The sequence below is a fragment of the Tupaia chinensis genome, unplaced genomic scaffold (genome assembly GCF_000334495.1).
Source record: "Tupaia chinensis unplaced genomic scaffold, TupChi_1.0 Scaffold149501_1, whole genome shotgun sequence".
In the NCBI taxonomy this organism is placed as follows: domain Eukaryota; kingdom Metazoa; phylum Chordata; class Mammalia; order Scandentia; family Tupaiidae; genus Tupaia; species Tupaia belangeri.
The window spans coordinates 1,395,676-1,409,663 of record NW_006209345.1 but is presented as its reverse complement, the minus strand read 5'-3'; the positions used below and the strand labels follow the sequence as shown (position 1 = coordinate 1,409,663).

At 47.2% G+C, this 13,988-nt stretch overlaps 1 long non-coding RNA gene across 1 annotated transcript in view; it reads left to right on the top strand.

Moving 5' to 3' along the window:
- LOC114006664 (uncharacterized) overlaps window positions 1–13,849 on the top strand; it is a 54,343-nt gene extending 40,494 nt beyond the window's left edge. The window contains exons 2-3 of the long non-coding RNA XR_003548370.1: window positions 13,307–13,443; window positions 13,640–13,849. This is a non-coding gene — a long non-coding RNA (uncharacterized LOC114006664). The remainder of the gene's footprint in view (window positions 1–13,306; window positions 13,444–13,639) is intronic.
- The last annotated feature ends 139 nt before the right edge of the window (window positions 13,850–13,988 follow it).

Here is a 13,988-nt window from a genome sequence, read left to right as displayed (position 1 = left end):
TTTTTTAAATGGTACAAATAGTTTTACCGTTTTTTTTTTTTGTTACCTAACATTCATTCCCTGAGCATCATCACAACGTACTAAATGTAATTTCCCATCTAGAATAGACTGCATAGTGACTTAATCAAGTATGTTATCATCAATAATATTTCATTTCTACTTTCACGCTTATGTATATCATATTATACATTTTCTATGAAACTTTTGAAGACTTTTTCATACAACTATGTAGCTCAATAGACTATAGAAACAAGGGGAAATGCATTTAAATTAATTTTGCATGTGCTTTCATTTCATATCACTTCTATGTGTTTTCTTTTTTTTTTTTCAGAATTATTGATCTTTCCAAAATAAAATGTGTTGGGAAGGAGTATCCTCGTGTTGGGTTGTTGGAAAAGTCATGACGAATTTTTATTATATGTTTTTCTATGCAAAAGTGTGTCATGACTTTTCCAACAACCCAATAGGTGACAAAAACATAAGCCAAAAGGAAGAAGACTGGTAGACGTTTCAAAACATCAAAATCTCTCTTTTTAAAAATTATTATTATTTTAATTTAGTTTATACATTCAATCACTGTACATCACTACAGCTTATAAAATGAATTTACCCAACATGAGCACACTTCCCACCAGTCCATTTGAAGGTATCATATATGTTATCATCAACAACAATCCTTTATTTCTGTGTCCCTCAAATGTCTTACCTCTCTCTTTTTCTCCTTGATTTCTTTCTTCTCACTCTCCTCCATCTCTCACCCTCTTCCAACACTGTCTTCAGCATCTGTAACCATTTTCCATGCTTCTATATTCTCTAGTCTTTCGAATTCTGCCAGTATATATTAACTGGAGATATACAATGTCTCTCTTCCATAGCCTGACTTGCTTCGTTCTGCAATAAATCTTCTGTATTGTCTGCTTTATATCAAATGCCAGAGTCTTGTTTTTTTTTTTTTTATGGCTTAGTAGTATTCTGTGGTATAAATATGCCACACTTTTTAAATTCATTCATGTGTACATGGACATTTGAGTTGGTTCCATATCTTAGCAACTGTGAATAATGCCACAATAAACATAGATGTGCAAGCACTTTCCTGGCAGAGGGTTTTCCTATCCTTTGGATAGAAACCCAGGAGTGGAATTGCTGGATCATATGGTAGTTCTATTTGTAGGTCTTTGAGGAAAATCTCTCTTCTTTAATCACAATGGAAACTAAAACTCTGATAGTAAAAATCATGAAAGAAACTATTCTAAGCCGTCAATAACATTTCAAGTACCCATGCTAGAGGAAGATTGGATAATCTTTCTATTCTCTTTACAGAAGAAAAATACATATCTATGAAATTATCATGTTAACAGGACAAAATGGTATGCAACTCAAACTAGAGGAAAATGGTATTTTAGAAATAGAAATAGAAATTAAGAGATAATTAAGAAATTAAGAAATAGAAGTATTAAATTAAAAAAATGTTTTGTGGTGTTTGTATTATTTGTGAGCTTTGTAACATTTGAATTGTGACTCCCACCACTCGTTCTAATATATATTCATGTTGGTATCTAGTTTTGTATTTGCAATTTTGTATGATATTTCTTAAAGAGTTGCCCACCAATTGTTGAAATGCTAGGTTCCTTGTCTTCCGTTCCCCCACCACCCGCCATCTCAGTGCCCCTCTCCCAAGGTTCCTGCTTCACTGGAGTGGAAGGTAGATTCCACCTGGGATGCTCCTACTTCCTTCCATGGGGAGGGTAGCCCTCTCAGGAACTGGGCCCCGTGCTTCTCCTAACCTCTCTGCCCATGCAGAACAGCTCTGCTCCTCTCCATACCCACCCTTCAAGTACTGGCTCATTTTAATTCTCAGGACAGCTTACAGGGTAGGCTAAGCAACCTTCTAGTTTACAGGTGAGGAATCTGAGGCAGGAGTGGTGAAGAAGCTTGCCTGAGCTTCTAGCTAGGAAATGATCACATTGGGGCTTGAGTTTTGGGACCTACCTCTGGAGCCCCCATTGGCAACCATAGTGCCTCATATTCTCTTGTCACAGAGGATGATAACCAGCTGATAGAACAGAGCATGTCTGTTTATCCCCTTCTTTATGTAATGGGTCACTTCTCACTCTCACAGCAGCGTTGGAAGATGGTTAGAATGACTGTTTTACAAATGAGGAAAAAGAGGCTCAGGTAGTCAAAAAGTATGTTGAGGTGGCACAGTTCATAGGTAATAAAAACTAGGTTTGGAACTCAGATCTTGGGACCCCTTTCAGGTGACCCCAACCTCTCTAGGGAAGCCATTCCAGCCCACCTCCCTGTGCAGTGTTTCTGAATGCTATCTCTGGAGAAAACGAACTGCTCTAGGTAGGTGACCGCCCCCCACTCCCAATTACTTTCCTTGAATCTATTTGTGAAATGAATTACTGCATTACGGGAGGAACGAGAAAGTTCTTTATCTCCACTTCACAAATCCATTAGGATTAGCGGCCCCTCTGAAGTCCCTCAGAGGAGGTGACGTAAGCTTGTCTTTCGTGATTTGTAGAGTGACAGCATGATAAGGCGTCTGGGCCCATTTTCGTGATGACAGGGCGTCCTTACCCTGCAGCACCCAAGAATTAGTGGGCCTATCTCTCCATTTATCAAAGCCCTTTGGGGGATGAGGCAATCAGATAAAGAGCCTTGATGCCTCTCTGTCTCTGGGTCTGTGGGGCTGCTGTTTCCTGCCAGCTTGCCCAGGAACCCTAGCTGCCCAGGATTCTGGGACTGCTCAGTTTCCCACAGGGAGAACCAACAGAAGGGTGTCCAAGTGCTGGGCTTCAGCGGCCCAGCATCCAGCCTGTGTATCCACCAGCTGGACAATGCTGAGGCTTTGGGATACTGTGAAGACGGTAGGGAAATTTTTTTTAAGAGTTCTGCCTGGGCTGGATTCAATCTGAGATGCTAGGGACAATGGCAGTTCTCAAAGATGGTGTCACCTGTGTGTCCCCATGTGACCTGCTTTTCTTGCAGTGTGAGGTTGGCACTTTCCCCTTGAGAGGGAGAGTTTACATGCCCGGCCCATGAACCCGAGAGGACCTCTGATGGAGTAGGTGGCAGAAGGGATGACTGTGGCTCCTGAATTGAGTTCACAAAAGGCAATATTATTTCCACTGGGCTTTCTCTTTTTCACATCCCATCTTCCATGTTGTGAGGAAGCCTAAGCTATGCAGAAAGGCTCCCCCTGCTAACACTACCTTGACTGGCAGGCATGTACATGGACAAGCCTTTTGCCTTCAGCCTCTGAGCTACCCAACTGAGCCACAGATGTTGTGGAGCAGACAAATCACCCTCACTGTTCTTTTCTGTGTCCCTGATCCACAGAAACCATGAGGAACAATAAATGATAATTATTGCTTTGAACTACTCAAAGTTTAAAAACATTTTGGGGCAGTTTGTTATTCTAGCAGAATAAACAGAACTCAAGGGAATTAACAACTAAGAGGAATGTCAGTGCTGGGTGCCCTCCTTGTCACTGGTTTCCATGCATAGAATCCTTGTCAGCATCATGCACCTGGCCTCTTATTCCTCTGGGGAGGAGGCTAGATTGAACTGGTAGAGAGTCAGGGGGTCAGGTCTAGGCCCCATTGCCCAGAACCCCCATCAACTGGGATCTGCTGGACAAAGCTGCTTTCTACTCATCTCTCTGCTGTACCATGGGGCTTGGAGGGTGGTTTCCTGGAGGGATCTTAACTAAGTGGGTAAGCCTACTTAAATCTGGGGTTTACTATTAAGAAGCTACTTTGGGGCAGTGGTAATGTGCTGCTCAAGTGGTGTGAGGTCTCATATGGTAACTGTGGTTCTAATTTCTGGCCTGGTCAGCCTACTAAAACATACTGGGCATGAGTGCAAGTGCCCAGCATCTGACAGGCTGAAGGACTGAGGAAGGACGCTCCAATATGATCAGACCCAGTGGAGGGTTCTTATCTCGTTCTCTCCCTGACCCCCACATTGTCGCATGCATGTATATGTGCTTTATCAAGAATGAAGAAGGGATCGGCAGATGGCATAGTGGCTATGTCACTGGACTCCCACATAGTCAACTGCAGTTTGAGTCCTGGACCTGGTGACTTAAAACTCATGCTGGGCACATGTATGTGTGTGTGCCCAAGATCCCAAGAGGAGAATGGAGGAGAAGAGATTGTGGTGTGGCCATCTGGGGTGGTGGTGGTGGTGGTGATGGTGGTGGTGATTTCTCGCTTTCTGTCTCTCTGTCTCTCTCTGTCTCTCCAGTGAGTGCACACACCCTTTAGCAAGAATCTCTCTTAAAAAATAAGAATGAGGAAAAAAAATGTAAAAAAGCAACTTTCCCTGATATAGATGAATTAAATGATCTGAAATCAGTTTTTTCAAGAATAAAGATGATATTTTAGCTTTTTTCCCCCTGCGGAGCTCTTTTACCTTTTTGTGTTAAATAGTTCAGAACTCTGTCAGGAAAGATCAGGCTCCTATTGAATTGCGCCCTCCCCCCAAGATATGTCCAAGTCCCCACCCCACCAGTACCTATGAATATGATGTTATTTGGAAAAAGATCTTTGAAGATATAATTAGTTAAAGGACCTTGAGATAAGATTGTTCTGGATTAACCGAGTAAGCCCTAAATCCAGTGACAAATGTGTTTATAAGAAGAGGAGAAAACATAAACAGAAGAGGAGAGAGAATAGAGAAGGCCATGTGACAATGGAGGCAGAGAATGGGGTGATGTGGCCACAAGTGAACGCCTGAGGCCACCTAAGCTGGAAGAGGAGAAGAAAGATTCGGCACCTCGCCGGAGGGAGCCTGGCCCCGCCAACACCCTGATTTCAAACTGTGAGACCACACGAACGTGTCTGTTGTTTGTGTTATTTGTTACAGCAGCCCCCACACTCTCTGGCCTAGGGTTGGGTTCTTGGTCACTTGTCTGTTGTTTGTGTTATTTGTTACAGCAGCCCCCACACTCTCTGGCCTAGGGTTGGGTTCTTGGTCACTTGTCTGTTGTTTGTGTTATTTGTTACAGCAGCCCCCACACTCTCTGGCCTAGGGTTGGGTTCTTGGTCACTTCCACTCTAAGCAGCCATGTGACATTGGGAGGTGGACATGCCATAACGCCTAGAGCTGCAACAGCCCAGAAGGCAAGTGAATATCCAGGTGTGTTCTGGAGAGAATCCATGGTTGAAGATGGGGACAAGGCTGGGATGGAGAAGTTAGGGCAGGAGGAAGCAGACTAGGAGATCTGGGATCTTAGAGCCCAGGGAGGAGAAGGCAGCCAGTGTGGTTGAATGCTACCAGGCAGGAAAGTACTTTGTGATCCCTGAAGTGCCTAGAGGTGAGAGCTGGTGGTCCATGGAGAAAAGCCTGGCTGAGGAGGACAGGAAAATGGGGGGAGATGAGGAAGAGGAAGTCAAAGCACAGACAGACCCTCAGAAGTTTCACTATGAAAAAAGGGAAGTAGGAATGGATCAGTAACTGGGGAAGGGTGGAAGGTGATTGGTCTTGCTTTTAAAGACTGGGATGTTACCATGTGCCTGTGATAGGCAGAATAATACCCCTCACCCCAAGCGTATTCCCATCCTAATCTCTGGAATTTGTAAATATATTAGTTATACAACAAAGTGGACTAAGGTCACAGGAGGAACTAAGGTTGCCCGTCAGTTGACCTTAGATAGGGAGATTATACTGAGTTATTTGGGTGGCCCAAAGTTATCACAGGGATCCATAAAAGTGGAAGAAGGAGATGTGGCTATGGACGCAAGGCACATACAATGTTGTTGGCTCTGAACATGGAGGAAGGGGCCGTGAGCCAAGGCACATGCGTGGCCTCCAGAAGCTGGCAAAGGGAAAGAGAGAAGGTGTCTTCCAGATGCTCCAGAATGTACATAGCCCCACCAACACCTTGATTCTAGTCTAGTGAGCCCTGTTCTGACCACCAGGTCTGTAGGATGACAAATATGTGTTATTTCAAGCCACCAGATTTGTGGTAATTTGTTACAGCAGCCATAGGAAACTAATACAGCCTCTATGTGCTCCTGGGAATGAGAGTGAGACAAGAGTGAATGCAGGAAAGATGAGCTAGCTATGTAGGTGAAAGAACACAGGGTCCAGGACCCAAGTGGTAGACATTTAGTAGTAATGCCATTATCAGCAGCAGTAGCATCACCATTGTCACCATTGCCAACATCACTGTCACCAACATTGCTTTTATCATCATTGTCATCATCCTGATTGTCATTATCATATCATTGTAATCATCATTCTGTTGTCATTGTCATTAAAATTAAGTCCAGGGAAAGCCCTGGAAGGTGGGCCCTGGGGGGGCACCCAGTACGTAGTTTGGCTCTTTCCTGGGAATGAAGGACTGGCCTGAGGTTGGGGGTCCTACAGGGGAGATGGAAGCCTTACAAGAGCAAAGTCCATGAGGGCTGGCAGAGCGCTCCATCCAGCAGGGAAGAAGCTATCTAAACCGTCTGCATGTTCTCTCTTGCTTTATTTACTTCCCAAGGGAGGGCTGTTTCTCCTCTCCCTTTTGTAAGACCCTGTGACAGGCAGCACAGGGCCACAGAAACCTGCCAGTCCTGCGACCAACGGCCTGGGCTTGAATCCTGTCTCTGGTGGCCATGATTTGGGTAAGTTTAGTGTTCCTGTCTATACAAGGGATGGCAACACCTGCCACAGGTGGGCTTATGGAAAGGGCCTGGAAAGTACCTGGAAAGTGCTTCAAGCCACGGCAGGTACACTATGAAGCGCAGCAGTGTTGGCTCTGTGGTCCTCCTTTCTCTCTTGCTTACGACAGCCTTTGTCAGTGCTGGATGGACAAAGTCACGGGCAGGGAGACAGAATGAAGGCAGGTGCCCAATCATTGGCAATCAGGAGCTAAAAAAGCAGGAGAGAGGGCTGCATGACTTTAAACTCCTCCGGGGACTTCCTTCTCCTGATCCAACCCCAGTTCCGAAGTCTCTGAGTCAGGGCAGGTAGAAAGAAGGCAGGGGGTAGAAATGGAGTGATACGTCTCTCCAGGGGCCAGAGATGGGGCCGGCAGGCAGTGATGGTGGCTGGCTGTCCTCATGACTAGAGGTGGCCCTCTGGTCTTACCTGGGGAGTGGTCTTCCCAGGAAAGTTGCAAGAGGCTAGACTCACTCAGCTGCTGATCAGTCCTGACGCTAGATGAAAGAAGCATCTTGGGAGGTGGCTGCCTTTCTGCATGAGCTGGGTGCAGATGGAGGCATGTGGGGGTCAGCTTTGCCCATGAATGCAAGTGTTTTCCTGGTCTTTGTAGGAGGCCTCAGGGCAAGTCCCCTAATGTGAGAACCTACAGGGTTAGTTATAGTAGTTTGCACATGTAAACAAAAATAATAGTTAAAATTGATGCATTACAGAAAGTTTTCATTGAATAAAGTCTTTATAGAAAATCAAGAAAAAACGTAATTTGTTACAGCAGCCATAGGAAACTAATACAGCCTCTATGTGCTCCTGGGAATGAGAGTGAGACAAGAGTGAATGCAGGAAAGATGAGCTAGCTATGTAGGTGAAAGAACACAGGGTCCAGGACCCAAGTGGTAGACATTTAGTAGTAATGCCATTATCAGCAGCAGTAGCATCACCATTGTCACCATTGCCAACATCACTGTCACCAACATTGCTTTTATCATCATTGTCATCATCCTGATTGTCATTATCATATCATTGTAATCATCATTCTGTTGTCATTGTCATTAAAATTAAGTCCAGGGAAAGCCCTGGAAGGTGGGCCCTGGGGGGGCACCCAGTACGTAGTTTGGCTCTTTCCTGGGAATGAAGGACTGGCCTGAGGTTGGGGGTCCTACAGGGGAGATGGAAGCCTTACAAGAGCAAAGTCCATGAGGGCTGGCAGAGCGCTCCATCCAGCAGGGAAGAAGCTATCTAAACCGTCTGCATGTTCTCTCTTGCTTTATTTACTTCCCAAGGGAGGGCTGTTTCTCCTCTCCCTTTTGTAAGACCCTGTGACAGGCAGCACAGGGCCACAGAAACCTGCCAGTCCTGCGACCAACGGCCTGGGCTTGAATCCTGTCTCTGGTGGCCATGATTTGGGTAAGTTTAGTGTTCCTGTCTATACAAGGGATGGCAACACCTGCCACAGGTGGGCTTATGGAAAGGGCCTGGAAAGTACCTGGAAAGTGCTTCAAGCCACGGCAGGTACACTATGAAGCGCAGCAGTGTTGGCTCTGTGGTCCTCCTTTCTCTCTTGCTTACGACAGCCTTTGTCAGTGCTGGATGGACAAAGTCACGGGCAGGGAGACAGAATGAAGGCAGGTGCCCAATCATTGGCAATCAGGAGCTAAAAAAGCAGGAGAGAGGGCTGCATGACTTTAAACTCCTCCGGGGACTTCCTTCTCCTGATCCAACCCCAGTTCCGAAGTCTCTGAGTCAGGGCAGGTAGAAAGAAGGCAGGGGGTAGAAATGGAGTGATACGTCTCTCCAGGGGCCAGAGATGGGGCCGGCAGGCAGTGATGGTGGCTGGCTGTCCTCATGACTAGAGGTGGCCCTCTGGTCTTACCTGGGGAGTGGTCTTCCCAGGAAAGTTGCAAGAGGCTAGACTCACTCAGCTGCTGATCAGTCCTGACGCTAGATGAAAGAAGCATCTTGGGAGGTGGCTGCCTTTCTGCATGAGCTGGGTGCAGATGGAGGCATGTGGGGGTCAGCTTTGCCCATGAATGCAAGTGTTTTCCTGGTCTTTGTAGGAGGCCTCAGGGCAAGTCCCCTAATGTGAGAACCTACAGGGTTAGTTATAGTAGTTTGCACATGTAAACAAAAATAATAGTTAAAATTGATGCATTACAGAAAGTTTTCATTGAATAAAGTCTTTATAGAAAATCAAGAAAAAACAAACAAACAAACAAACAAAAAACCCAGACAAAATGAAGGCCCTCTGGTGGAAGCTGGGGTGTCCCGAGTTTCTTCTAGTGGACACAGCCCTGGCCTAGGGTTGGGTTCTTGGTCACTTCCACTCTAAGCAGCCATGTGACATTGGGAGGTGGACATGCCTTTTGGAGCCCTGATTTCTTCATCTACAAGAAATGAGAGCCATAATGACTCCAGTCACACAGTGATGCTCTGGCAGGGAAGGAGGGAGGGAGAGAGGGAGCCAGTGGGAGAAGGGTTTTAGTGAGCACTTGAAGACTAGGATTCGTCAGGGAGGAGTGGTTCCCGGATGGCCAGCCATGCCACTGGGACAGCTTTCCCCAGTGATCCCAGTGACTTTAGTTCCCATTTCCATCTGGAAACGCCCATGCTGTCCTCTGCGGTTGGCAGCTTCTCTGTGCAGTTGAGGTGCAGGGGGCCTCTGTAGATCTGCCTGCATGCTGCGAGGCTCCAAAGAGACTGCCTGGCAGTACAGAGCACCCACCATCCAGGGATAAGATGTTTCATGGTCCCATCCCCATCCCCTGGGTCTCTCTAACCTCTCCACCCCGCAGAAGGATCTCGGGGCTCTGCAGTCACACACAGCTACGTTCTCACATAACTTCTCTGGGCCTCAGTCCTTCCATCTGTAAAATGGGAAGCGTAATGGCATGCATGCTGTAGGGTTATACAAACAAGGCATGGGGAGGACCTGGCATGTGGTCATCATCCCTCGGCAAATGGGGCTGGGGGTGCTGCTGCTAATTGAGGATCGGCACTGAGAGAGACCAGGTAGAGATGACCTGCAGACCTGGTTTTGAGACTAGGTAGGCATTCAGGGCCACTGGCGTGTGCAGTGTGGAAGAAAGAGAAACTGGAGTGTTATTAGGGGCTTAGAAGAGCAGGCTAAAGAGCTTGAATGTCAAATCAGTGTGGAAGAGCTTGTTGGACGTTGAAGGAACTGAGAAACAGAGGGAGCAAGAGACAGCCAATGCCACACAGCATGTCAGTGGCAAACCGAAATGAGAATGGGTGTCCTGTTTCCCAACCTCATGCTCGTGTCCTGGTGCTGACAGGCCCTCCCAACAGCTTCCGATCCATGGGTGTGGCCTTGGAGGTGACAGCCCAGGCTGGGAGTGGAGACTGAGTGCCCTTGGCTTTGAGTGGGGGTGACATTTCCGAGTTGTCTTTAATTTATCAGGCACAAGTCCTTTGCAAAACAGGAAGTTGTCTCTTTGGGACTGACATGAAATAGTATTGCTGTCACCTTGAATTAAAGAGTTAGACATGTCTCAAAGGAGTGGCATATTGAAATAGCCGGTGGGGTCAGGCCGGCCGGAGAAGCCTTTGATAGCACAGCTGATAACAGGCCCTGGGCTATAAATACCCAGAATCAGTCGCTGTGTTCACATATCACAGCAGATGGGAAGGAGGCAGGGACCCGATTTGTCTTGCCTTTCAGATGGATTTCCTGTTTTTTAGGGAGTGGAAAAGGGCCCATCTGGTAATCAGATTGTGGGCTGAGATAGCCGTCTCCAGGTCACTGGCCCCCACTTGATGTGTCCCCTCAGCCACGTGGCCCCAGTGTCGCAGTGGCTCTAGTGGCTGCACCTCCACAAATGGGAGCCATCAGGAGGCCTCCTGCTCTGTGGAGCTTCCGGAGGTGGGGCGGGGGGGTGGTGGTCCTGCCTTTCATCTTCCCCCTCTGTTTCCTTTCTGGGCACCTGGCTTTGCTCATAGGCATTTCATTACTTTCTTTTTCTTCAAAGGCTCGTCCCAACTTGTACATGTATGTGCAAATGTCCATAGACACATGCACACGTGTGTGCACAGACATGGGATCCATGGACTTTCTCACTGGCTCTCCTGGATTTCCCTGCTAACTCCCAGCTCAGGTAGAGGTCAGTGACTTCCTTATTTAAAAATCCCCTCAGGAATTTGATTTCCTGGGTTTAGATCCACCTTGCTCTGCTTCTAGTTTGTGACCTTGGGAGCTAATTCAAATGCCAAAATCTTAGTTTCTCCATCTGCATAAAGACACCTCTTCTGGGTTGGTTGAGAGATCTTTGTGCAACCACATAGAACACTGAGCTGGAGAGTTCTGCACCCAGGGAGGCCATGGGGTGTGGTGTGTTCTGATTGTTGTATGATTACTACTCCTGTGTTGTAGTTCTCCATGGCCCAAGGCCAGTCATGGCTCCAAGTCACCTTTTTGTCATGGTGAGGTGTCTCAAAGATGGAGGGGTCGCACTCTCCCTAACCCCTCTAGTGAGGACACTATCCTGTCTCTCTGTCTTTTCTCCTCTCTCAATCCTGTTATTCAAGAGAATGTCCTTCTCTGTGACCCTGGGTTCTTTTCCTTCCTGGGGAGCTTGTGAGGAGATACTTCCGTGATCACATCTCAGATGTGACCCCTCCCCCAGCTTGTGAAATCTCTTGTCCTCTCCCCCCAAATTATATCCAGACAGTGGCAGTAGCAGGCACCTTCCTCTTCCAGCCCAGGGGCCCACCCGCCAGCCAAATGGGGCATTTAATTGGAAAGAGAAGCTGGCTGGCTTCCCAGAAATCCTGAAGAAAGCACTAGAATGGACCTGCTTTTAAAACCTTGCCACATACCTTCCCTGTAGATTTCTGTTTCAAATACTTGAAGGGGTCCTTGGGACCATTTGAGAATTAAAAGCACTACCTAAAGCTATGCAATGACAGATTCCTAAGCCCTAGGGTGTAGAGTGTGTGGTAGTGGAGCTTGACTACTTTGTATACAGTTGAGGAAACTGAGGCAACTTGAAGGTGGAGAAAGAATTCAGTTCAGTTTGTTTCAGGTCTCTAGATGTTGACTGAAGTTTCTCTTTGCAAATACTCACCTGATAGCCTTCCCCCCAGATCCTGAAGACACAACTTTCTTAGGGACTTGTCATCAGAATTTTCCCCACTGCCTTAGTCCTGCTGGGTGATTCCTGAGTGGAGAATGATGAATGAATGGAGGAAAGAAGGGATGGTCTACAGAGAAATTCATCTAGAGGACCCTTGGGTTCATCACAAAGCAGGAGTTGTTTCTCTCCTTTATGAGCTGCATGACCCTAGACAAGTGTCTAAACCCTCATGCCTCATTGGTTTCATATGTGAAATGGGCCACTAATAGCCCTTCAAAGCCTTGGGGGACACGATGAGTTAATCCACACAGAATACCTGACATAGAACCTGGTTGGTGCTCAGTGTGGGTTAACTCATTGGTATTACGATAGTGGTGGTGGTCATGATGGTGATGATAATGGTAATAGTGATAATGATGATGGTGATGATGACAATGTTAGTGATGTTGGTGACGATGGTGATGGTGGTGATGGTTTGATGGTGATAGTGGCGATGGTGATGATGTTGATGGTGATGATGGTAGTGATGACGTTGGTGATGATGTAATGACAGTGATGTTGGTGAAGGAGATGATGATGAAATGGAAACTTATTTTTTTTATTTTTTGTTTTTTTTAGTTTTTTTTTTTTTTTTTTTTGCCATAGGTATATTCACTCACTGGAAAGAGACAGAGAGAGACAATGAGAAGGAAAGTAAGAAATCACCCTCCAGGCAGGATGGCCATGCCGCAATCCCTTCTCCATTTTTCTCCTGGGATTTTAGGCATGCACACACAAATGACTGGCATGATTTTTAAGCCTCTAGATCCAGGACTTGAACCATAGTTAGCCACGTAGAAGTCCAGCTCCTTAACCACCATTCCGCCTGCTGGTCCAAAAATGGGCACTTGTTATACACTAAGACCTGTCCCAGGTTCAGAGATACACAGTGAAAAAGACAAACATGGTCTCTGCTCTCCTGGAAATCAGTCCTGATGAGGGCGATAGCCAGAGAATAAACAAACAGGTAACTGTATATAAAACAGTGCTGCAGAGAGAGGAGCAGAAGTCACGTCATATGTGGGACACCTCGGCAGCACCATTGGAAGAGGTGACATTTGGATGCAGCTGAAAGGGCGGGTGTTAAAGACATCCCTTCCCCACCCCTTTTGGCTACATTCTGATCTTCAAGTGGGACCCAGTATTCGTGTCACTCTTAGGGCCTACTAGATTCGTGATCTTGACTGGCTTGTATCTCTTCTGTGGGACGTGGTGGTTCGGTAAAGTGTATGCGGAGGATCCAGTCAGATGCTCCCTTGGCCCCTCCCGTCTCTGAGATCCCAAGTATCTCTGACCTTGTGCGCACAGCCCAGACAGGTCAGGGAGTAATTGACAATAAACGGTCAGCCTGAGGGGACCTCTCTGGGTCAAGACCCCCGGGTGGGTTGAACAGTTCACTTCACAGTAGGTCTCTGTGGCTTACCTGGGACAGAGCTGGCTCCAGGAGCAATTTCCCCTGGGTGAAACAATCTTTGGAATCTACCGTATATCATTCGCCATGACGTCTTCTGTTTAAACAGCGGCAGCCGGCGGAAGGTGAGCATTGAGCCTTGCATCCCAGCCCCCTGCCCCAGCCCTGTGGAAGGCCCCGTCTGGGGGAAAGCAGGCATATGGAACCCATTTGGGAAATTCTTTCTGCATAAACCACTTTTTCCAGGTAAGACACATGCTCGTATTGACTGTGAAAGATGAAATAGCTCTCGCGCTTTGCCGGCTATGTTTTTATGGATCTTAATTAAACACATGGCCTCCTCGGGCTGGGAAATTGGACACTCTTTGAGCGGCCCCTTCTCAAGAGGTGGTGTCGGCCCAGGGGAGGCCAATTATAACCTGCCGTCCTCCCCACCTCCCAGGACCTCACAGACCCTCCAAGCACTCGGAAAATGTGCACTCGACAGAGAGGCTTTGATTCCACACGCCTGGACAGCGTTAGGCCTGTTTCCAGGCCCGAGGCAAGTGGTGGTCAGAGTCCCAGGCGGCAGGCGGAGGGGCCTTGGAGACCAGGGTTTTCAAACCTCATTGAGCGTCAGAGCTTTCCTTTCATACCCAATCACTTATAGACTCCCGATGTAAACCAGATGAGACTGCTTGGGCCGAAGGGGGATGGACGGGGGTGGGAGTGGGGGGTGCACATGTGGCCCCTTGCTCACTCCCAAACACAGCTCGGCACTAGCTGTGGGGGAAGAGTGGGGACAGTAGTCA